General features: G+C 38.5%; 1 protein-coding gene across 3 annotated transcripts in view; it reads left to right on the plus strand.

The window, feature by feature from the left end:
• Positions 1-328: 328 nt before the first annotated feature.
• The window catches only part of il11ra (interleukin 11 receptor subunit alpha), a 54,895-nt gene continuing 30,189 nt past the window's right edge, over positions 329-25,034 (plus strand). For all 3 annotated transcript variants that reach the window (XM_085359685.1, XM_085359684.1, XM_085359686.1), the window contains exon 1: positions 329-468. The gene's annotated coding sequence lies outside the window, so the exon portion shown is untranslated. The remainder of the gene's footprint in view (positions 469-25,034) is intronic.

The raw sequence follows: 25,034 nt of genomic DNA on the forward strand, positions 1-25,034 counted from the left end.
GCAGCTTTTATAAGTACATTTTTTTAAAAGTTACAACTGCCTGAAGTTGAATTTTGATTATTTTCCATTTTTTATAGTAGACACACATTTGAAATAAACCTGCATACATTAAAAACAGACCAAAACATTCAGACTTTCATAACCCTGCTGTTGGAGACCTCGCTCTGTTTTTCATCCCGCATTCCTCATTACACCTCAGACCTATAGCTCAGCCTCCATAATCTCTTTACAGTTAGGGGCCGCCCACTCAGTCAGGTGATTGACATCCGCCGCCTCCAATGGCGCAGCAGCCCACTTTCCGGCCTCGTTCCTCTCTCCTCCTCCTGGTTGCTGTCCGACTTTGTTGCTCTCTTGCCCCGCTACTTCGTGTCTAGTGTCATCGGTGAGTCGAGGAACAACTCGTTGAGGTACCAGCCATGGAAGGCGACAATATAATAATGCCTGTTTGACTCGGGGATAGTTTCCAAGGTAAGTCCGGCCATTTAAAGTGTTTAAACCGGGCGGGAGAGGATTAGCGGCTAGTAAACTGCCTGTGTGTGTGTGTGAGGGGTGGTTGGTGAGGGATGTGGGGACGAAAAGTTTAATCCGCCTCACTACACGGGACAGGAGGGAATGAAGGGAAATGTACTCTACTGTTGTTCACAGTGGGGACTTGTCGTACTAGCCTCAATGTGGATCCCTGTTTAGGCTGTTAAACATCATACCACAGTCTTTTTTCCCTCTAATTGTATTTTAACTCCATGCCTTGTAATTATGGGTAAAAAGCTGGTGGTACCCTGGACAAAAAGCACTGGTTACAATGTGTTGTTCTTTTATTATTGATAAACTGAGCATGGCTGCTTTTTTGTTTCCACTGTTAATTAAATGTCTTTCAGTTGCTGTGTTTTAGTTTTAGATTTCATTTAAAAATGATGCAGTGAGAACAAGGTGCTGCATGATATTTAAATGTGTAAATATTGTTGTGATGGGTGGATTGTAGATTGGTGTGGTTTGGTTCTAGTGTACTTTTTGTATTATTGTTGTGGAAAGCGTGCTTGTGATTTGTCTAATTATTTTCTAAATATAGTAAAATAGTGTGATAAAGGTAAAGAAAAAATACTTTCACTGGCTTTCATTGACATGCTTTGGTTCCAGTTCTGAAAACCAAGCACGGGAACTCACTTGGCAGAGTATAAATGAAGCGTTGAAATCATGGCCACTGAAAGCACTTGTTGATGTAATAAACAAGATTAGTCTTCATCCTGCCCTTTGTTGTTGTATATTTATATCTGCAATTAGTTCAAGTTCCAGGTCAATAGCAAAAGCTAACGCTCTGAGAACTCAATCAAAAACAAATACTTACTATAATGCAGAAGCAGACAGAGATACAGACAAAAAAAGAAAAAGATGACAGAGACACTGGGATGGGGTCTCACTACAGATGTGCATTCCTCTAACCAGTGGAGTGATCAAGCTTTTAAATAGAGCTCAACAGGAATGCAAACAGACGAAGCAGAATGATGAAGCCTGGAGGTGTCTCAGGAGTAGGAAAGGGAAGGAAGGTGGGAAAAGAAATCAGAAAAGCAGGCAGCGAGCCTTTTGCTTGAAATTAGCCGTTTCTTGAATGTTGCTCCGCTAAAATGAAAATGTGGGTCAAAGTTCATGCTGTAACATCTGTCTTTATGAGCTTAAAGGCTTTAAGAAACTCATAGTTGCCCACAGTGTAAGCAGTACTTCTGTATCAGTGGAAACATTTGAACCTTGCCAATAACTTTGTGTATTCCAGCATCAGTGTACGTCTGTGATTCTTTAAAGAGGTGGATGCAGCGAAAAGTAGGATCAGAGTCCACTTTTATTGATCAAGGATTGCACTGGCTCAAGTACATGGCCCTCAACAAAAATAATTTTTACATGTACTGAAAACGAGGAATATTAAAGTAAGAGCTGTTGGATCGGTTATGATTTGTAGAAGTTCCGTGTTAAATTCTTGGAGATAGTTTTCAGGAGTCTTAGTACTATATGTCAAAGACAGTAACAAGACAAAACTGCATCTGCTTTATTAGTACTATTATTATTTGAATTTTTCAGATATCTTGTATTTTCAGAAAAAAAAAAGACTTCTCATTAGTACTTTGTTACGTTATGTTGTAAATTGTCTTTTGACTCTGCATGCTGCGTCTGCCTGTCAGTTTGCTGCTGGAACACGTGAATGTCCCCAATGAGGGACAATAAAGGATATTTCTATTCTATTCTAGTTTCTTGTGAGGCGGAAGCAATTGTACTGTTAGCTACAGTTGGCCAATAGGAGTCCATTTTTCCACTTCACTCCCATGTGGGAGTAAAACAGAAAACCGGGGTTGCTTAAGCCAGTCTTGTGATGTTAATTTGTCCCAGGTTTTCAGTGGTTCCCTGTTTGATTGCTGTTTATTTTTCTCCTTTAAAATCCATTCAGCTAATTCTATGCAGAGAGACAGATCGTGTAATTGTTGTTTTGTCGTAGCCAGACGCACAATGGGCTGTGTGGAAAGAGAAGCCAAACACCTGGCGTAGCATGCGTGTCACTTACAGCAGTGTTTACTGTTTTTCATTCGGGAGGATGCATCTCAGTTTGGACACCTTTGCGAAGAACCAGATTTCTTGACCACTTCACCACTGTGAAACTAAATATACACTGACTAAGAAAAACGAGGCACACCGGGCACCTTGTTGTTTACCTCTGGGATGTTGGCCTACCCACGGATTAAAGCCTTCTGTCTCTATAAAAGGAAAACTTGATGGTATTTTTTGCTTTCTAAACATTGTGAAAAATAGTGGGAACAAATTTGCTTTTTGGAATCACAGACCACATACATATCCAAAAAAGAAAGGGAAATCCAGGATCCTAAGCAGAGTAAAACAAGTCGACTGTGGCTGACACCTGCGTGTTTTGGCTAATGAAAATATTATAGAAAACATTAGTAATCAATTTAATCGTCACCAAGAAATACACAGGATCCGAGGCAAGGTTTAACTTAACCCAATCTTCCCCATTGTTGTATGAAGTATTCATTAACTCGCAGCAGGTTTATAAAGACAGACCCCAGACTGTATAGTCTAACTTTCTTCACTTGAGCACATGTTCTGTACAGCTCAGTACAGTTAAACTCACCTTCTAACACCAGGGTACTGTTATTCAGCTCGCTTTCCCTGCAGACGTCTTTAGCTGGAAGTCCAATCTCTGCTCTAGCTCTGGCCAAAAACCACACGAGCACACAGATACACTCTGGCTCCACACAGACCTTGACGCAGACTTCTGCATGCACATATATGTAAACGATCCAATGGCTTTGTGCATGCACACTCACACATTCACATGCACGCGGAGCCAAACGCACATCCAAGCCTTCATACTCTTCTCCACACTCGTATTTCACTAGTCACTCACAGAGGGCCATGGCAATCAACTTTAAATTAGAGAGAAAGCTGCTCCAAGAACTTGAAGGCTGTTTGCCAGGTCTGAGGCCATACTTTTGGTGTGTGTATGTGTAAGTAAAAGAAAGAGCAGAAGGAGCCAGCCAGATATTAAACCAACATTGAGGGGCCTAGATAGGGGTCTCTCTAGTCCTTAGTGCTGCTGTTTAAGCAGTTTATCCCCACTCACCAGGAGCTGTGCTTAACTGTGCATTTGAAGAGTTATTTTGCAAGCCTCAAACTGGCAAACATTCCATTTCAACATATTTTATGAATGTCTGCCTTTGGAAGAGTTCCCACAGCTAGAAGCCACAAGATCAAGCCACTTAAGAGAGATGCGTCCTCTCTGTTAGGAGCTATGACTCTCTTCTGTGGTCAGCTGACCAATAAGGGCAATGATACTGTGGCGACAGCGAGGGTGAAAGTGTAATATTTGCTAGCCAGTAAGGATTTTTCCATCTCAAATAAAATCGAGCCTATTCTACAATAATTGTTTCCTTGTTAATGTATAATGGACTGGAACTTGGTGCTTTTCTACTCATTCATGCACACACTTGCACTCCGATGGATGCATCAGGAGCAACTTGGGGTTCAGTATCTTGCCCAAACATACCAATAGACCACCCGCTCTACCATCTGAGACCCAGCTGCCCTGAAATGTTAACATACACACTCTTTGATAAATGGGGCCTTGTGGTGAAAAGCTGAACTATGCTGGATCTGTTTTAGATAGCAGAACTGAACATAAGAATGCCACATCAATATTGGAAACAAATATGGCAGATATTTACACAAGTTTATAAAAAAAATAAAGCCCATAATAAAGTCCATAAGGACGCATGATTTTTGACATGGCTGTCAACATCTTCTTTATTTTTTATATCAGTTTTATCAGAACAGGTTTTATATCTTTTTATGCAGGGTGGAGACTGGACCATTGCGACCATTGGTACCTTGTTTTCCATCCGTGTAAAGAAGTGGCAGGAAATGAGTAGTTTCCTGCCATTGAGACACACTTTAGTAGTGTCTCAATCAGCCAATGCAAAATAGTTACTACTGTATCTTCCGCACTATAAGGTAGGGCTGCTCAATTAATCGAATTTTAATCACGATTACGATCTGGGCTTTCAACGATCATTAAAAATGACTGAGCCGATTATTAGCCCCTCCCTCGTGCTTTACTCTCGCGCTGCTCCGTGTGGCAAATCCAGCGCACCTCTCTGCATTTCGAACATGCGTCACAACAATTAAGAGCAGCGGTCCCCAACCCCTGGGCCTTGGTCCGTGAGTCGTTTGGTACCGGGCCGTGAGAGTTGAGGCTCAGGTGTGAAATGTATGGTTTCAGGGTTTTTATCGGTTTTCAGCGTTATTTTGTTATCATTTTGATCGTTAACTCGGTTTTCCTGGGTCTTTTCACGTGTGTTATGAATAACTCTTCTTTTTTTCGGTACCGGTACTAGTTTTATTTTGTTGCATTTATCCGCGACACCTTAAAGGCCGGTCCGTGAAAATATTGTCGGGCATAAACCAGGTTGGAGACCGCTGATTAAGAGGACCCGAGGGAAGCTCGGAAAGCTAAGCAGAAGTTATTTGGAGAGGAGAGTGACTGCTGTTGGTTGAAAAGAGAGGTAAAAAAAAAGACTTCAGTGGTGTTGCACACTATTTTATATTATTTTTTAAAGTCATTATTCAATACATTCTTATTGTTAACCCTTTAAAGAGCCGCACGTTCAGTTTTGTGTAACTATTTTTAAATCCCTGTAGAACCTGAACCGCGTAAGCTAGCACAATAATTTTTTTTGTATATGAAACCGGAGGAGTTGTACTTACATCTTATGCCATCAGCTTGTCCTCGGTCACGGTTTCCTTCCACATAAAACTTTGCAAAAATTGCATAAAAAGCGCTTGCAGGAACAAAAACATAATATTACAGAAACACGCGTTGCCACTTCCCACAGTGAAACAGACGTCAGCACGAACTGTCGCATGTCCGCCATTTCCTGCCCTAAACCGGAAGTGACGTCATTTTCGCGGAAAATGTAGTTTTTTACTTGTAGGCCTTAAAAGCCTATACTGGTGTTTTTATAAGTCATGTTTGACTTTTCTGAATAGTTTCTGTGATGCTTAGAACTCGAATTACGCTGCTGGAAATAGTTTATTTTGATGCACCTGCTGTTTTCTTTGCAAATTTGCATCATAGGATAGTTTTTTCGTTTTTCCTGCAGTATATAAAAATTGGTGTATCTCAAAAATAAAACTATGAAGACACTCAAAATAAATTTCCTGTTGTTGTAAACTATTTTTTGCAACTTTTTTGTATTTAAAGTTTTGAGGGATAAGCCTCTTAAATTTCTCCAAGTAGAAATATATGTAACAAAAACGATTTTCAATTTATTTTTTTTGTAGTTTATTGCACTTTTATGCAATTAATGTAGTTACTATGGACTTAATGCATACATATTATTAAATTATGGGCTATAACAGTTGTATTGATGTATAGTAACTTGAAATGCTCCCAGAAATGGCACTACAGCATGTATAAAAAAAATAATATATATATATAAGCTCTGGCGGACTTGGTTCTATGGTAGGTCTTAAAGGGTTAAATAAATATCGTCAAATAATCGAGATCTCAATTTCAGTGAAAATAATTGTGATTATCATTTTTGCCATAATCGAGCAGCCCTACTATAAGGCGCGCTTAAAATCCTTTAATTTTCTCAAAAATCGACAGTGCGCCTTATGTATGAATTCTGGTTGTGCTTACTGACCTCAAACCGATTTTATGTGGTATGCGGCGCTCAAATGACTTTGGTAAGCTATGAAGCTGGACCACTTGATGGATTGTCAGAGCATTACCGTAGTCAGGAGCCTCGCAGAGTAATCTGGGTGAAAAACTCCGTCCGCTTCAGGTCCCAAAGTCAAACGAACACTGCGGCATCACTGAGTTTCTCGAAACTTTCTAAATTCTTTCATCTTTAATAAAATGATCAGCGTTGCTGCTTTACCAGATGTAACAATTAAGTTTAACATCCAGGCATCCATGAAAACAGAATTTATTAAATTTCACGGAGTTAGAAGTTAGCTTGCTATTTTCCACCTAAACATGTTATAGCATGTTCTGACTGAGAGATTTCTGATAAAATGAAAACGTACAGCTCTGCTATCACTTCCAACATAAATGAAGACAAAAAACTAAACAGCAGTGTCTTTTGTAGGGTTACTGAAGTTGGGCTAGCTGGTATATAATAATGTGCTACGTGACATAATCCATCCACAATACGAGGTTAGTCATTAATATACTGCAACAACACAGGAATGGAGCAGCGGTAAGAGAATTTAACATTAATGAATTAATGGTATGGAAGTTGAGGAAGCAAGAAGAATGAGTTGAGTAAAATTTGACTTATCTGACTGTTTTGTTTCGCTTAATGCGCCTTATGTATGAAAACAGACCCGTTCATCAACAGTGTGCCTTATGGTCCGAAAAATGCGGTAGTTGTCCTTAATTGTGGTCATAGGTAGCTGTTTCCTTTGTCAATTTTCACAATACATTCTATGCTGCATACTGTTTACATGATCTCTGGCATACATCTAAGTGTAAAAACTTGTCATCATGCCATTGAGGATTTATAGTTGTTGGTTTGGCTTTAAGTATGGTTAACGGAGAAGGCAGTGACGGAAATATACTGCTTATGATTGTGATTGTTCCTGTGCTTTTTCTTCGGCCCGTGTGTCAAGGATTAAGCCGCTTATTGTAACAGTATTTCACAGAAAAAGTTAATAAGATAAAATGTCGTGAACTGACATTTGAATTCAAACTTTGTTTGAATTAAGGAAACCAAGTGGAAAATGTGATCATGTGTTTCACATTAGACACTATTATAGGGTACTGTACTCAACCCAGCAGCATCGTGTCTTCAGTGCTGTTGGATTGAAGGCATGTGTGTAAGTAAGTGTATTTACAGCGTCCACATTTTAGAATTTATAGCAAAATAAACACTTTGTTTTATCAGATCACTGATTGGTGGAAGCCTAAAGATGCAAGGTTGAAATTCTCATTTAATTCATTGTGTTTTTAAAGCAATTTCATTGCAAAGTCATTGTCTTTGCAATGGTAGCCTCTTTGTAGAAACTTCTGTGTGGCAGGGTTTTTGTGGATCCAGGGAAGATAACTGCTAAAGAATGTACTTCCTTCCCTTGCAAATGTACTGGATGATCTTCTGGACCTCGGCAGGATCTCTCAGGAAACTATGCTTTCTGTTTGTCACAAAGAACGATAAACCCTAATTTTACTGCGTGCTTTTACTATGATGATGAAGAAAGGTGCTGTGAGGTGTGTATGCTTGTTTTACTGTGAGCAGCATATATGAAATATTAATGTCCATGTGACTGAAAAAATGGGTACTTTTGGCACCTTGCTGCCATTTTGCCAGTGAAAATAACATCTATTAGGTTTAGCTGTATAAACAGTAACTCTTCTTTCCAATGCAGTGTTGACTCTGAAAACAGAGCTCACTTGGGAGATTATTAGTGCTTGGCAGAACCTTAGTCTGTTCTAGAAAAACACTATATTGATTGCAATTCTACCTCCACATTATGCACGGTTATTTGCAAAGCCATCATGAAGAATACAGTGGATTGATTTACAAGCTGGTGTGGAAAAGTTACCAAAATTTTACCTTTTTTTTTAGCGCTAACTTCCACCGAGCAGGTGGTCATATTTAACATGACTGCCATGTCAAAAATATTGTTTTGAAAGTTGTGAACCTGTTGTTTTCAGCATTCGAAGAGGTCCTTGCTTTATTCTCTCTGCAGGGTTTATTTTCAGAGACAGGGAAGAACTCTAAGGGCTAAAGGGGAAAGAGATGATTGGTGCTCTTATTTTAGCCTTTGGTCAGTGTAAGTAGTGGTGCTTTCAAGTCTGTCTCCAGTATACGTTAGGTAGCTAAAAAACCTTGTCACCTTGCAATTGACCGTAGTTGCTAGTGAAATGAGTACAGTTTTTTTCAGTCAAGTGTAATTTTTGTATTTTCTCTAATAAATGTATGGATTTTGAGTGCAGTCCAGTGTGGAGACAGCAGCCTTGCATAGACAACATTGCATAGAAACTTGCATAGACAACATTTGCCATGCACATATGTTGTTCAGGCTTTGACCCAGAGTGGCTATGGCAGAGGCTTTGGTAACCTGTAGAGTTGATAAACATAGTGTTGTTGAAGCTCACAGTCAAAAATTAAAACAAATGTTTTAAAAAAGGGAGATTTTCTGGTGTGAATAATGTATTTGTGTTTTTGATAATCCAAAACAGTCTTTAGTGCTCCCTGTGTGTTCAGTTATTTGCATCAGTGATTCAGTGATTCCACTGTGTGGTGGGGATGGGGGGGGGGTCATGTTTGTGTACTCCACATATGAATTGCCATTCATTTGTTTGTATTGGTATTTGCATGGGGTGGGATTTGTTTTGACGTATCTCGAGAAAAGCTCATCACTTGAATAGAGGTGTAACTCTTAATTTATCAGTTGAGTCACCGGAAAAATAAATAGCAACAACATTTAAATCATTTCATGATTTCTGTAATTTTTTTAACCAGAAATGTTAAAATTTTCATTTTTCTAATTGTGCTAATTTGAGGCTTTTATATATCAAGCTATCAAACTTGCATCTATAAAAACATCTATTGCTTTCAGTTTTGATTTCCTTTCATCAGAAATGTAGTTTCAAAGTTTTGTGTGATGTGCTGATTGGAAGGTAGTGTGAAGCTGGGCTGAAATACTTTGAAACGGTTTGGAAAAAAAAAATTCTTTCATTAGGTTATTTAGTTTTATAGCCACTCTCTTATTGCTACAAAGTATTAACACCATTAAAATGTATGTCCTTATGTTTTGCTCTGTGTAATTGAAGTTGTTTTGCATTAACTGTCATCAGTTAGAGCAAAACAAAGACTTTAGGATTTGTTTCATTTTATGCTTGAATATTTGGTGCACTCCAAAACAGTCCTTTACCTCTTTGTGTCACTGGGGACAAGGCTAAAATCCAAAACTGTCACTACTGATCCCTTTAGGTGACTATTTTTACCTTTCTCCTCATACATAATGAATAGACTTGTCTGTTTAAATTATATGACAGTTTTTATGTAGCCAAAATGTCTCTAGGGTCCAAAAAATGTATGTGTCTCTGTCATGACCTAATTCAGTTGGAATGTCTATGGCAAGTAGGTATGAACTTGCCCACAAATTATAAAATGCGTCTTCTCCCTTTGCGGTCTGTTTTTTCCCGCTTTGTTTAGGTTTGTTTCTCCCTTGTCCTTACTTTCCTGCCTTTTTCAGCTTTCTCTTTCCCTATCCAGTTTTATTGTTTTATATGCCCTCGGTCTCCCAGTATCTATTTCCTCCCCCTCACCCCCTCCCACTGTGTTGTTCCGTTCATGGAGTGTTGGCAGTCTGAAAGGAGAATAAATGGGTGTATCGAGCATGTTGATCTTATCTTATTTGGCAGGCAGGTGACAGAAACAAATGAATATGAAACTGAATACACTGCTAATGTTTCTTAAGCAGTTTTCAGGGCAGAAATCTTTGTTTTTGCAGGTGACGAAGCTTTGGTTATATACTTGCTATCAGTGTAAAACTGAATGAGAACTGTTGTCAAGCAGTAAGGCTTTGGCTGCCTGAATCTGATCAGCTTTCAGCATAAAGATTGCAATATGTAATTATCATATCGGTATGATGATGTGGTTTGGCATTTGGAATTGTTGCTGTTTGTTGATTGTTGAATATATGTCACATTATGCATTTGAATTATATGGACTATGGCTGTGCCATTAAATTTTTACGTGAGATAAAAATGCCAAATTACGATATCGCTGCTATAGCAACAACTTGTATTTACGTTCCATAGTGCATGTGTCAGTGAGGCAAGCCGGGCACATGCGAGATGTTAATGAGAGTGTGGGGAGTGAGTTGGAGGGTGGGGTGGGCTGCTTTTAACCATGTAAAGCACTTTGTGCTACATTTTTTTTTGTATGAAACGTGCTTTATAAATATTGATTGATTGATTGATGAAGCAAGAGTCGGCCTCTTGTGATGAATTAGTACTTAAAAAGAGAACTGTTTCAATAATATCCAACATTGTCTGGTCCTTTGCAAAATCAGCATTAAATGTATTCCCGCTAAAGGAAGTAACAACAAATGTGTCCCATCACTTTAGGCAAAAACACAGAGTTGAGTACTACCATGCTATGGTGGAGTAGATGCTAGTAGCACGTAATGCACAACCTTAATGTAAACAAATAACTTCACTGAGCATTACTGGAACACTTGATAGTTGTACTCCATATGACAGGAAGAGCAAATGGTGTTTATGGTAGAAAAGCAGGACTTTAAGCAACTGGTTAAAAGGCTTGACCCAGATGAATCCCAGGTAGAAAATATTTTTCAGTTTTATATGGTACAGTATAAAGAGTTACAAGATTGATTGAAGTTGCTTCACTTACTGTTAAACTGGTGTCAACCAGTTATTTTATAGTTTTACCTAAAAATTCCAGAGAAAACACTACCTAGGATATTTTTGTGCTTACCTTTGATGGAAAATACCCTTCATTCACACATAAATGATACTGCCTACAAGCAGTTTCTCTTGAAATGTGATACAATTTTGAGGCTATATCGCCCAGTTTGACTATGGGCTAGTATCACAGCAGTGGTTGTCCTACGTGGAAGTAGTAAGAGCACACCTGATCCTCTGCCCTTTCAGCGTGTGTACTCTGAACTCTTTGGTAGTAGGTGTCAGTTCTTAGGAAACAATGGTAATGCATTGCAGCTTCTGTGTGTCACTACATCAGTAAGATAATTTTAATACAAGGCCTTAAAGAAGAAGCTGGAAAAAAACAGTTCAGCAGCTCGACATGTTGAAGCTTTAATGAAAACTTTATAAATACATTTTAATGATGAATTAAAGCTTGCTTAACACAAAAATCTGAATACAAACCACTGCATTCTCAGTGGTTCAGGAACCAATAAGGTTTGTTTGGCAGTTCATGTTCATCCATCCAACTGTAGTAATATTATCATATATAAATAAATAATAGTTATATTATTGATGTGTATAATTCAACAGTTGAGTTGTTTAATGGCTCTTTCACTGTGAGACAGTTTGAACACTAAATGTTTGCTTTTTCTTCTTAGAGTTCCTTCATCTAAAAAAGGCTTAAATCATAAAGATCCAAGTCTCTCTTCATTACATTTATCTTAAATGCACAGTTGATCATAGCTTGCTTAATATAGAAATGTCTGCCATCTAAAGTTTGTGGATTGTGTTTTTTAATTGTAATTTTCATTTGAAGACAGTTTTATAGTCATTTATCATGGTTGGTTGCAATGAGTCAAGAAAATGCCATTGACATGAATGCATTTCAACAACATTGCTCTGGGCTTAAGAAAATTAGCTGGCGAGAAACTCGGAAAATATCCAGTGATCTAGAGTAGATGGATGTGATAAATGATCCTTAGACTTTGGTTTACTTTGGCAAATCTTCAGCGCTAAACACATCAGATTGAGGTTGTTTGTAGATGACAGCAATTAATGTTAGAGGATGGAAATAATGCAACAGATCAAAATATGCTTTAATATTTCTATACATGTTTTTCACCATCACTCAAGGAAGAATACATACTGACACAAAATGCTTTGCATGTTTAGGAACATGTTAAGAACATAGCTTTTGAGATTGATCAGAAAACACGATACAGACAGTTAGTAATGAGCACTTACTACTTGATGGCCATAGGGACTGTGTTTGCTTAAATGATTTTTTCATCAAGGCTTTTCCCTGAGTCAACATTAGGCCATTAGGTTAAATAACATTCAATGGGACACTGCAAAAGCATGGGTAGAAGTCTCTGTGTTAAATTGATTTCACAAAATGGCAGCAAAGTCCAGTGCACTGAGACAAATTATCTTATTGTCAAAAGTAGGGCTGCCACGATTAGTCAACTAGTCACGATTACGTCGACTATTAAAATCGTCGACGACTGATTTAATAGTCGACGCGTCATTTGAAGCTTTGTAAGATCACAAAAGACGCAGGAATAAGTAGTAGGATTTAAGAGTGTAATAATGGACTGAAACAGAAGATGGCAGCACTGCATGTACAAGGATGCCAGCTGCTGTTAAACCTCGAAGAAGAAGAAGCTGTAGCCGTGTCCAAATTCAGTAACCGCATCCTCCTGTGCCTGCATTTGTTGTCGTTGCTGTCGTTACAGCGACACAACGAAGACTGTCCAAATTCGAAGACTCCAACAAATGCGGCCGACAAATGCGCCCTTCATTTCCCCACATTTGAAGGATGGGTCGGATGTATACTTCGAGGCCCAACCTATCCCAGAATTCATAGCGAGGCCCAGCTCAGTTTCCAACAATGGCGGCAGCTAGTTAGTTTTAATATTACTCTTATTATTCTTTCTGGGTCACAAAATAAACGTTTAACATATTTTCAGGCGAGAATGTAGCTGTGTAAACCTCAAATATCTGCTCAGTTTATCAAGACACCACATATTTTGAAAAGCGCTCGCTCCCAACGTTTTCGGAGACGTCTGTTACCCACCAGCTTGATAGCTAGCCGGGGGCAAGGCTCACTAGGGCCGGTGAGAACACCGGACTCCCGGAAAATCGTTTTCAAACCCACCGCCGTCTTTCGCTACTCAGGTTAAACATGATATATAAGTCACTTAGATAACTTAAAAATGTTATTGTTGGGCCTTTTTTAGTATTTTATTTGTTCCTCAGTAAATCGGTTTGGCTGAGATTAAAGTTATAGTTTTTACACAGCTGAATAAACGTCAAGCAGACAGCTGATTATCAGAAGTGTGAGACGCTCGAGAATATACTCCAGTGTCCTGTTATATTTTAGATAGCAAGGAGCAGACGGCTGAGTTTATTAAACTCCACTGAAACAATCTGGAAATTTAATTAAAATTTAATAAACTATCATCTTACCTGGGTGTTCACCTCAACAATAAACTGGACTGGGCTACAAATACAGACATCCTGTATAAGAAGGGCCAGAGTCGACTCCACCTGCTGAGGATACTGAGCAGGTGCAGGACTCTATTAAGGACATTCTATGGACACTGTGGTAGCATCTGCCCTTTTCTATGCAGTGGCCTGCTGGGGGAGTGGATGCACGGACAGGGACAGGAGCAGGATTGACAAACTGGTGTGGAGGTCTAGCTCCGTGCTGGGATGTCTTCTGGAGTCTGTGGAGGTGGTTGGCGAGAGGAGGATGTTAGTAAAGCTGACATCCCTCATGAACAACCCACATCACCCACTGCATGAGTATGTGAGTAGGCTGAGCAGCTCCTTTAGTCAGAGACTGAAACACTCTCGCTGCAGGAAGGTCGCTTTCGCAGATCATTCATCCCAACAGCAGTTAGACTCTATAACTCCTCAATCACGATGTCATGACTCACTGGACACTGTGAACATCCACGGTCACCATTTCATGCATAATGGACCTTCAATGTGTATGGACATGTGCAGGTATATATGTATGTATAGGTATACATATTTTAGTGTGTATATGTGTGTGTGTACATGTCTATACATAGGAATAGTAGTGGTACAATAGTTATGTTAAGCTATATAGTTTATGTCTTGCATAGTTCCACAACCATATCCATAGTCACATACTGTGTGTGCTACCGTTGTATATAATGTATTATCTTACTTATTTTCATTGTTTGTACTTATTTGTATTTTTTGTATTTCCTTCTGATATCTGTACCTGAGCTGAGGTAATGCAAAAATTTCCCCGTCGTGGGATCAATAAAGTTTTATCTTATCTTATCTCGTCTTTATTTTTAGTCAGCACATACCTTAAACATTTAAAGCTGTAAGCTAATGATAGTTATATAAGAGCAGATGCATGCTGGTGCAATAAGCTGTACGTTTTACGTCCAGTGGATGCATGATCTGATTAGTCGACTAATTGCAACAATAATCGGTGACTAGTCGACTATCAAAATAATCGTTTGTGGCAGCCCTAGTCAAAAGATCATAAACTATACCTCAACATACTAAACTAACAAATATTTATTGTATGTGGATGAGGAGACATCCAAACTCGTATAAAAAACCCCCAAAACCTTTTGGTGGTGTCACATTGAGCCGGTTTTTGGTTTTAAAAGTCTCCTTCCCTCTGCGTCTGCCTTTGATCTCAGACAGGGTTCATAATCTGACTCCTGGATCACTAAAGACACACACACACACACACACACACACACACACACACACACACACACACACACACACACACACACACACACATTAGACATGAACACACAAACATGGACTATCTGAAAATCAACAAACTTGGGAACCAAATCATGGTGGTGCACTGTAAATCAACCTGCTATCTGCCTTACTATCTCAAGAAAACCCGTTTGATAGTCTGCTGTTTGTGATCTAGGTCTGTGCAGCAGAGCCCTGCAGTCTGATGAGGGCTTTGTTACTCAGTTATTCTGAAAGAAACTTTGTTATAGATTTCTCGCTTAGTGCTTCCAGTAATTAAGGAAGAAAAGGTTGTTAGCCTGCTGTATCTTTTAGAGTATTTACTTCATCCTGACACATATAGGGTCTGTATACTCCAGTGTCTGGCTTGACTGAATAGGTATACTGTAAATCTTCCAGTGTACACTGTAGCAGAACTCTGTATATGATTGTTGTTTATTTTACTGTATTTTTTTTCCTGATTTAGTCTGAGAGACCTTGACTTAAAGCTCTACTTTCAGCTGTTTCCCTATTAATATGGGGATTTTTTTTTTTTAATGTCCCAAAGGGATTTGTGTCTCATCCCAAGATCAAACCGAGGCATCTTTCACTTGTTAGGCGAATGTGTGAACCTTCATCTATGGAGCCACTCTGAGAGGACTTGATTTAACTGTTAAAACCCAGGATCAAAAAGACAATAACAGTCATTCTGTTCTTAATGGTAGTGTGTAGCAGATGTTGAGTATAGCATAATACATAATAATACTTAAAAAAAAACATACATGTGAGCTCATAGGTGGCAAATTAACCCAGTTATTGACAGTTCATACTGGCTTTTTAGCCCATTTCACTTCCAAACAGACGTCAATCTGCTTTTTCATGTTGTTTTTGATGCAGGTGTCCAGAGATCACAGTTCAGGGCCTTTAAGTGCTGTGAATAATTAGTTTTTCCTCTGCTCTGCTTTACTTTCATTGCATTTATTTTCCTTGTTGCCTCCTTTCTCATTCCACATCTCTAAATTGCTATTCCATCACATTCCAGCCTGCAATGAATTAAACGTAAGCAGTCTTAAAATAATATTTTTTAAAACTAGCCCCCATCACTCAGATAAATTACACCCTGCAGGCAAATGATGAAATGTATGCGTGCCTGCAACTTATTTTTGCTTTTGTAGAAATGAAAAATAAAAACATCTGGCATACAGTAACTAACTAAATGTAACAGCTTTTTTTTTTTGTGTGTGTGTGTTTTATGATTTTCTTTTTCCATTCATTTGTGAGTTGTTTCCTGTGGTGCTAGGTCAAGTGCACATTTATTTAGCTTTTTTGTTATGAATTGGTATTATTTTATTTTTTGATTTCATAGCTGGTGTTCTGTTTTTTTCTATCTATCTACAGTTGCTATAATTGGTCTATTGCTTTCAGGATAGAAGACTTTCAAGTACTGGTCAAATTTTGTTTACCTCTTCTCTCATCAGATATCTTGGAGTTTAGTCAATGTTTAGCCAATTTTTTGCTTCCAAGTAAAGGCCTTTGTTGCACTTACACATGTTAAAGTGAAATACGAGTGTTCAGTCTCCTTTTAAAACAGTTTTGTCCATGAAAACCTTGACAGACTTTGCATTTAGTTAAAGATATTTACCTATAGTCAGTTGCTGTATTTTTCAGTCAAGTTTTATGACTGGCAGGAGAGGCATTCATCATATAAAATGTGGATTGCATTAGGATCGTTCTTGCTCTGTGCCTTTCTTTTTGTTTGTCTCTTTGCCAGAAGCATTTTTGGAAGGGCAGTCAGACAGTAGTAATCAAGAAAGCATGAGTTTCTCATATTTAAGCACTCATAGGATTTTCTTTCCTTGGTTTCTACTGTGTTGTGATTGGAGGTAAAACTGGCTGTTTCACTGTGCCCTTGTGTATAGTAGAACAACCACTGAGGTTTAACATGGAATGATGCTGTTTTTCTTCTGTGCTTTTGCACACTTATTCTTGTGTTTTGTTTAGTTTTTTCTTCTTCTTTTCTACTTTCTCTTATCACTACACTATAAAATCTACCGTTTTTTTCTTCTTCAGCGTGTTGAGACAGTCAGTCAGCCGGTCTGTAGTAATCGGAAAAGCATGGAGTTCCCAGCACAGTGAGTCATCTCCAGCGAACAGGGGTCGCGCATGTGTGTAGGATGGTTGAAATGCGAGTGGGTGGCAGGGGGTGGGATTTCTGTTCGTGTGGGTGGGTGTGTGTTGGGGGTGGGTAGGTATGGTCCACATGTTTGTGTAGTTTGGGTGTATATGTTCCTTCATGTTTTTCCTTCCTGTTGAACAAGTTAGAGGTCTCTGCTTGCTGTGTAATGGTCATCAGTTAGTGAGAGCCAGGCAAACGTAAATTGGTGTCATAAAGAAGAAAACAAAAACTCAAGCGTTATAGCACCTACTTATCTCTTGTTTAACATTCTTAAGTTTATTGGGCATTTTTATTTGTTTTGGTTAATTGACAGTTACATATGCTCTATGTTATCATTAGAAATGCTTTGACATCAGACTGATAATAAACATTGAGTTTTCATTCCGTTTTAGATGTTTGTTTGTTTTTTTACAACAATAAATTGGGTGTACATGCCTAGCCCTAGCCCTAGCTATTTTTTAATATACAGTGCTGGTTAACTGTTGGTTACACAGCCACCTTCCAACTGGGTTTTAACATTATTCCTATCTGTCTGTGATGGGAAGCTCTAAACTAGCTTGACATTGTGTTTGCGCCGTGCTATGCACGCTGCCAAGTGCCACATATTTGAGCTACATTGACAATACTTTTATACCAATAAAGACTAATTAATGGTTTCGTAGATAAAAACATAAAAACATGCAGACACAAAATGTCTTCAGATCTTTAATTCCATCCATTATAGTGCGCTCAGTTTTAGTATTTTCTGAGTGTTTTCTTATTTTTAGACTTGCAAACTACTCCAACCTGCCCATATTGGGTTTTTTTTTGTTTGTTTGTTTTAGCAAATTTGCATTTTCTTTCTAAGAAGTATAACTGACAGTGTATACAAACTGTTTGTATTTTCAGTTTTAAACAAATCCTAAAATTAAGTGCCCCACATTACTGGACGGTGCATCTTTGTACAACTAAAATCTAACTGCTCTGTAATTATACCTCTAAAATGCTGTTTGGTAGAGCGGTTCTATACTGCCTTGAATGTCTTCATGTGCTTAAAACACTGAAATGGCATGAGGTAGTCGGAGCAAATCAAGTTGGAGTTGGTGCTTACAAATGTAGAACAAAAGGTAGCTTAAATTTCATTTAAAAACCTGTGGAATAACCAGTGGAGTCTATACATGGGTTTTAAGCCATATGGCAAAATGCTAATGTTGTTTGGCAGGCTAATGCTATCTACCATTATTAGAAAGCCAGGTAAAGTCACAGCTCATTACATATATTTCTGCAAATATATTATAGTGTTCTTGCAAAACATTTCATGTTTGGATATTTACACATATATACATGGTATATTTCTAATGAGCGGACATGTACTCATATTTATGGATTATTATGTGCATGTCAGGCTGCTGCACAGGCTAATTGAATTGTTACAGTATCAGATATATCAGAGTTTAATCTCACCGGTTCTAGTCACTGGATGATCAATTGCATCTCTAATTAGACTAATATTAGTTTCGCTGCCACAACAGACACTGCAGTGTAACAAGCAGGCAAGAGAGTCATGTGTATCTATCATGTTCATTATAGCTGAAATCTGGGTCTTTTTAATATTTAGAAGAAGAAGAAACTTGAGTTAAGTGTTTTGATTCTATGCTAAACTTCTGCTCCATTAGACTTAACAGTTGTTTTCTTAACTAATCATTTTTCAGATTAGGATTCTCTAAAAAGCATCGGATGCTAACCTGTTATGAGGTAAGGCACTGCTATCTGAACATTTCTCACTGTAATGAAATAGTGTCAATGGGAACAAATTACAATATTCAAAAAGTGTAAACAGTCCACTTCATCATCATTTTTTTGTGTATATTCATGCACTTGTGTGTTTCTCAGTGTTGAACAAAACACAAATCTTCAGCTATCTGCTTCATGTCTTTATAATTGTTCCCAGCCGTAGAATGGCGCCAGTCAAATGTACATGAACGCGCACTCACACATACTCAGATGCAGAAACTCTCAGCAGATTATCAGAGCAGTGTGGCAAAAAACAGAACTGGGCAGTGGTTCCTGGTCGGCGAACCTGCTGGCTTATTGACTTGGACTGAGTTAGATAAAGCTTTCATCAGCAGCATATGTGTGCAGACGCTGTGTGTAAATGTGTGTGTAGTTGGTATGATATTTTTTGGGTCTTTGACAGCAAGCCATGAAATGACACATGACTTGCTTATTTTCAATTGCTGTTAGAATTCAACTGCTTGTTCAGTTAGCATAAAATTCAAATGGTATTGATCACAATGTCACAAAAATGTCTGTCTCATGTCCGTCCTTTCCTTTGGTCTCTGGTTGCTTATACATATATTTGTGTAAGAGTTTATCTATATATTTATATCTCTTTTCTGCATATTGTTACAGTTTCTGATGATGGGTTGGGTATGCTACTAATTGATCACATTTGTCTGTGTCTGTGTATAAGGCTTTGTTGGATAACAGAGAGCAGATGTGGGAGGGTAAGTGGGTGTATGTTTAAAGAGCTTGTCATTGGCTCATACAGAGCAGATGTTGTTGGGCCATCATCTTCTTCTGGCTACTAGCAGTAATGATTCAGATGCTGGACCGAGCGGTATAAAGTGGAACTCACAGTACAAAAAGCATACAAAAGCTCATTGTTGCAGCCTCTCTGTTAGGATGTGTAGTTTGTTAGCAGAGTGATAGATGCATTGACGTTTGTTTAGGTCAATATACGGTTGAATGGAAGTTCTAACTAGGACACTAAAGCTATGGAATTTTCCAAACCACAGCAATAAAAGACTGCGGTTTGCGGTAATATTCTGGTACTGCCAGCTGACTCCAGCTGAACGTAGTCCAGACGGTTAAGCGTAGTTAAGCACAGCCAAACATGTTGAGTGGTGAGATCACATCTATGCTTGATTTTTAGTTAGTGGAAAGGTTTTCTTTGTCACCTTTTTGTATTCAGTTTATTTTAGTTCACTCCGTACATTTACAAGAAAACCACAGCTTGTAAACAAATGTCACCAGAACCTTTTTTTGAATTTGGTTAGGTTGACAGTCTTATTTTAGATTAATTGCACCTTTTTAATGTTTAAAGGCGAAATCTGAAACTGTTCAACCATGCAACTTTTTTGGTGTATACAACAGCCCTAGATACATATATACATTACAAACACCTAATTAAACTAAAAAAAGTATGTTGCACAACTCATGTGTACATTCATAGAGAAATAGGAAAAATTATTTTGTGTGACGCATCCAAATATGTTTTGTTTTTTTCATGTCGTTACTTGATTGAACTGTATATGAGTGGTGCAATGGGGCTTCCACAATACAGTAAAAATGATAAAATTCTTGAAACCACATTTTATGATTGAAAGGCTTATTGTGCTAGGTGACGAGTCTGACCACAGTTGAGGAGTAAATAAAATGCACACATGCATGTCTGGTTGCATTTTTCTAATCTCTTAGATAAGCAAATGTACATGAAATGATGACTGGGAGTTTTCATTCCTCTTTGTACTACTTCAAACTGAATAAAGTTACACCCCTATAAGAAGGTTTGTTCTGACTGGTGCTGGCAGGGAGGTTCCACAGGACAACATCTGCTTGGCTACTATGTTTGTGGTCACTTGATTCTACTGAGAGCTGCTAAGCTAGAACAAAATGTCTTGGCTTATATAAGTTGGTTACCAGCAAAAGAGAGGCTGGATATTTAGTTGGAAAAATCTTTAAGTCACAGGAATGACATCAGTCTGGGAGATCAAGCCATGTTTTGTGTCCTGTAAAAGAATAGGCTTTTGATTCTTACCATGTTCTTTGAAATCATCAAGATTATTAATGGTTGAAGCTTGGCAATCATTGGTTTGCTTTTTTAATTTAGTCCCATAAATAATATTTCAGTAGGACTGATGAGTTGGTAAAGGGCTATAAAAATATTTGTATAGATGGTTGTATTTGCATATAAACCTGGTTGTGTATGGACCAGACCATTGTGACAGATGTTACATGTAAATAAATGATCATGGATTCTTTGACAGTATGTTACAAGCTAGCAGTTTGCTGTTTGCCTAGAAGGTTTAGCTAAAGATCCTCAGCAGTTAGCAGTGGGACTGGTTTTGAACCACAAGAGTTTCATCAGATCTCTCTTGTTTTGGATCACTATGGTCTTGCATTAACCAAGAGACCGAATGCTGGCTGTGGTTAGCATCATCACATGGTGTTTACTCTGACTCTGACTGCTTGTATATTTTTTACTAATTCCTCTTAAGGATCGAACACCACGTTGTGTGCAAGAGGCTGATGATTATCTATGGATGGGGCTAAGCAGGTGCCACAGTGTACAGTTTAGATTCATGGTTTCTTACTTTGTTATAAACTTTTCAAAAAGAAGCAGTACCAGATGTATAACGATACCAAATGTGCACACATTTTCTCCAGAAAGAAGAACTAGCAGAAAAATTTAGCTGATGCTTTGTTACTAGACATGGCTTAAAAGGTCCATTATCAGCAAAACTGTTATTGGTCATCCATCAGTATCTAACTGGATTGCTTTTTTCCCCCCCTGCAGCTGATGCAGCGTTTGAGCCACATAAACACTGGTTCGATTTGATTGGAAAGATGATTTACTACAGCCTCCATATAAAAGATTAGGCTTGGATACAACTTCAGATTTTGGATTAAAGAACCCAGACACAAACAAAAACAACCATCTGAAGTAATTGTAATTTTTATTTCCACCTTTAAAAGAAAATAGGTCACTTAGAATTTCTCTAAACTGAAAATTATTATTATTATTTTACTTTGTTTCTACTCTAGGTTCATTTTTTGTGTGACTGTATACTGCTGTAAAACAAAACACAAATATCAGCATATTGCGGTGCTTGAGAAGCTGGAACCAGCCCTAGTCTAAAAACAATAATCAGTTAACAGATTTACTGTTGATTCATTTCCTGGGGATCAACTGGTTGTTTATGTAAGAAATGGCACTGTTTTTATCCTTTAACTTCAGACCCAAAACACGCTGGAGTGAGAGTGCTGTTGCTGGGCCGATACCAGAATACCAGTCTTTTCTTTTTCTTGCATGTCGAAAACTTTTTTATGACATACTGGGAGAAGTGTTTATAAACCAGTTTGACATTATGGCATTAGCATTGCTTTTCTGTCATCGTTAACCCACTTCACAACCACTTGTTTACTGTTAAATCGCAACTAAATCACAAAGTAAGGAGCAGCTAAAGGTGCATGATGTTTTACTTTACGATTTCTTTACAGTCTTTGAATTTTCACTGTGACTTTTATCACCCACATGCAGAAGTACAATCACAAACAAAAATGTACTAGTACACAAAACCGAGTGATGTGTGTGGTTATGTGTGTCTGTGTATGTGTGTGTGTGTGTGTGTGTGTTTAGCTCTGACTTCACCCCATTATGCCTTTCAGTATGTGTTTGTTTGTATGTGAGGTTGGCTTTAGTATTACAAACTTGTATGCAAGCAGGATTGCGGTCTTCATTCAACTGTGTGTGTGTTTGCATGTGTGTGAATAGCTGGCATATGGTAGCCATCTAGCCCTGGCGGCAGTGCTGAAGGAAATTCCAGCGTCGTAGAACTAAGCCAAGATACTGGTGCTGCCACACACACGCACACGCATGCATGTGTACACACACACACACACACACACACACACACACACACACACACACACACACACACAGAGAGAGAACAGTACAAGTTTTTGATACTTCTGCCAAAGTCATGGACACAGAATAATATCTTACATTTGAAAGTACTAACAAGTTGATGGAAAATTCTCTTTTCGGCAATAACCCAAAATGACTTAAAAAATTACTCCCACTCTTTCCTCCTAATGAACTCTTCTTGCTTTATTTTGCACACAAATGCATAAAATGCACACCATCTCAGGCCTTGGTCTGTGGATTGGCTAGGTGCTATCTCTGTACACAGATGGCAGTCATTATTTCTTGTGTGTTTAGGCTTGGGCAAAAATTGGAAGTAGGCCTAAGCAGTTTGACTGCTGGGTAGTATTACCAAGGTTTAGTTTCTGTTGGGTCCCATGCTCTGTTTTCATTGTCAGCTATAACTAGTTACGGTACTCAAAAAAGTATGTGTTACACATAACGGTTTACTTTTCTTAAAAGTAATTTTCTATGTGATTTAATTACTTGATGGAGAAAGTAATTTGTTACTTTTGGATTACTCCAGTAACACACACACACACACACACACACACACACACACAGATACATGTGGGAACACGTGCATCTGTGTGTGTTTGTTAAGCACTCTGGTGATGCAACTCAGATTTCGTTGTGTTTTCAAATGAAGTGACAATAAAGGCTTTGAATTTGAATAAATGACCAGAAGCACATTTTCACATAATTACCAGTTCCATACACTGACACAGATTCTTATCCTAATGAGGCCACATACTGTCTTTCTTTTAGTATGTGAAAAACCTTCAAAACAAAGAGACTTAAAATTGCCACAATGATTCTAGACACATTTACTGGCACAAACGGAGTCTACTACAAGGCTGACGGCTAATCACTGATTTTATTGCCTGTCAAAGTTCAGCTCTGGCTGCTGGGCTGGGGTCAGCAAACACTAAGCTTTAAGATCACTTTGGGTTCCTCACTATTAGTACGTTAGCATGCTTTCTGTGCAGATGCTTGCTAAGAACTGAAGCGTTAGCAATAAAAATACATGTAAAATCCATATTTCTGCTCCGTAAAGGCTGTAGACCCCTCCAGGCCGCAGAGCCATTGTAAGGGCGACCGTGGCTCAGGGGGTTGGGAATCGCATCTGTAACCGGAAGGTCGCCGGTTCGATTCCTGGGCTCTCTGTCCTGGTCGTTGTGTCCTTGGGCAAGACACTTTACCCTACTTGCCTACTGGTGTTGGCCAGAGGGGCCGATGGCGCGATATGGCAGCCTTGCTTCTGTCAGTCTGCCCCAGGGCAGCTGTGGCTAAAACTGTAGCTTGCCTCCACCAGTGTATGAATGTGAGAGTGAATGAATAGTGGTATTGTAAAGCGCTTTGGGTGCCTTGAAAAAGCGCTATATAAATCCAATCCATTATTATTATAATGCAAGTAATGACATTGTAACTGTTTTGTAATTAGTACAATAACGCTCTACTTTACGTCCTGACCGTAACACATTTTATAGGTCTATTTTTCATGTATGTATGGATTGAGCTATTTTAAAGTCCAACTCTATATTCAGAGCTCCTCTCCTGGTCTCAGTATGTCAGAGCACTATTATTAAAAAGATGTCAAAACACAGAAGAATAGTGTTAATTAATTTCCAGCTCCACAATGATTGAAGTTTTAATAAAAATATACTTGCCCTATTATTGTCCTATTTTTTCCTCCTTGTAGAGGAATAATTTCCCATGCTTATCACTTTTCCTATTTTCTCAGGATCATGACACCTCCTCTGTCCACTTCACTTGTTTTCTTATCTTGTGCACTCAAGACACGTCTGCATTACATGGTTTTGGTTTTGATATGTGACTGAATGCGTTTCCCCTCTCTGGGTACCTATAACATTAGTGTTTCTCCCTCCTATGCATTTTTAAAAATATCTTTGTAGTTTTCTCCTATTTCATTTTAAACTCTTATTAGTAGTTGCTAGAATCTCTTTTGGATTAGTCATAGCTGTAAGGTGAGACATAGCATGTACCTGGCAAGCTGGGACCAAAAAAAAAAGAAAAAAAGAAGTAAAAACAGAATAGGCAAAGGGGTAAAAATCATAATGGGCCAGGTATTATCTGACCAACTTTTATGGAATGGTTTGTCTCCATAGTTTAATAGTTGAATATGTCCAAGAGTCTGCTAAGACATCAAGAAATATGATATGAAGAATATGAAGAAATTGGTGTTGGGATAACGGCAAATCAGATAACATTTAAAGTTATACAGGAGGCAACCTGCTTCTGTCCGACTCATTGACTGCAGTCACTGTGAAAATAATTGGTGAAGGTTTGACCCGTTGTTCCTGATGTGTGGAGTCTTCATTGTCTGTGGCTCACAAGTCCATCCCCAGCTCCAATATAGCACTACATGTCAGCTGTAGATGCCAACAGATTTGAGATTTATCACGGTAAGCCCCAGTATTATCACAAACAGATTGGCTGTAAGTGCCAACTTGACT

This window comes from Diplotaxodon limnothrissa, linkage group LG7 (assembly GCF_057381915.1).
Source record: "Diplotaxodon limnothrissa isolate DT_005_m linkage group LG7, D_limnothrissa_male_GT1.1, whole genome shotgun sequence".
NCBI lineage: Eukaryota > Metazoa > Chordata > Actinopteri > Cichliformes > Cichlidae > Diplotaxodon > Diplotaxodon limnothrissa.